This window comes from Rhagoletis zephyria, unplaced genomic scaffold (assembly GCF_001687245.7).
Source record: "Rhagoletis zephyria isolate East Lansing unplaced genomic scaffold, Rhagoletis_zephyria_1.1 Rzeph_scaffold_37987, whole genome shotgun sequence".
NCBI lineage: Eukaryota > Metazoa > Arthropoda > Insecta > Diptera > Tephritidae > Rhagoletis > Rhagoletis zephyria.
The window spans coordinates 1-536 of record NW_016195042.1 but is presented as its reverse complement, the minus strand read 5'-3'; the positions used below and the strand labels follow the sequence as shown (position 1 = coordinate 536).

At 36.4% G+C, this 536-nt stretch overlaps 1 non-coding gene across 1 annotated transcript; it reads right to left on the bottom strand.

Moving 5' to 3' along the window:
* Positions 1-362: 362 nt before the first annotated feature.
* Positions 363-436, bottom strand: TRNAN-GUU (transfer RNA asparagine (anticodon GUU)). The gene has a single exon. It is a non-coding gene; the product is annotated as a tRNA-Asn (tRNA).
* Between the last annotated feature and the right edge of the window lie 100 nt (positions 437-536).

Below are 536 nucleotides of genomic sequence, written 5' to 3'. Positions count from 1 at the left end.
AGGTTTGTGGAGCGTCTATACTTGCGTCAGTCAAAATCTATTAATGGAACACCCGAAGATCCCCTAGTTTTAAATCGTCCATATCTCAAAAACTATTCAAGTTTTTGAGATTCTGTTTTCACTAAAATATTCCTAGAATCTTCGTTTTTGGCTGGGGTTTATAAAAAATAAAAAAGTAATGTGATTATCTACGCATGCACCATCGTAAACAGAAAAGCAAATGCTTGTTTTGAACTTCATCATCTTCAAAAGTCGATATCTCAAAAACTATTCAAGTTTTTTCAATTCTGTTTTCGCTAAAATGTTCCTGAAGCCCTCCTCTGACGAATGGCGTGTTTAAAAACTCCAAAAAGAATCATAAACGCCTAAGGAAAGAATCGAACTTTCAACCTTTCGGTTAACAGCCGAACGCGCTAACCGATTGCGCCACTCAGGCTCTTCTGCTAATAATCAGAATCCTGCACGATTTTAAGCATAAAGGGAAATTGCTTTTCCCTGCTTGTAAACCATTGCTAAATTTAATTAAAAATGCCACC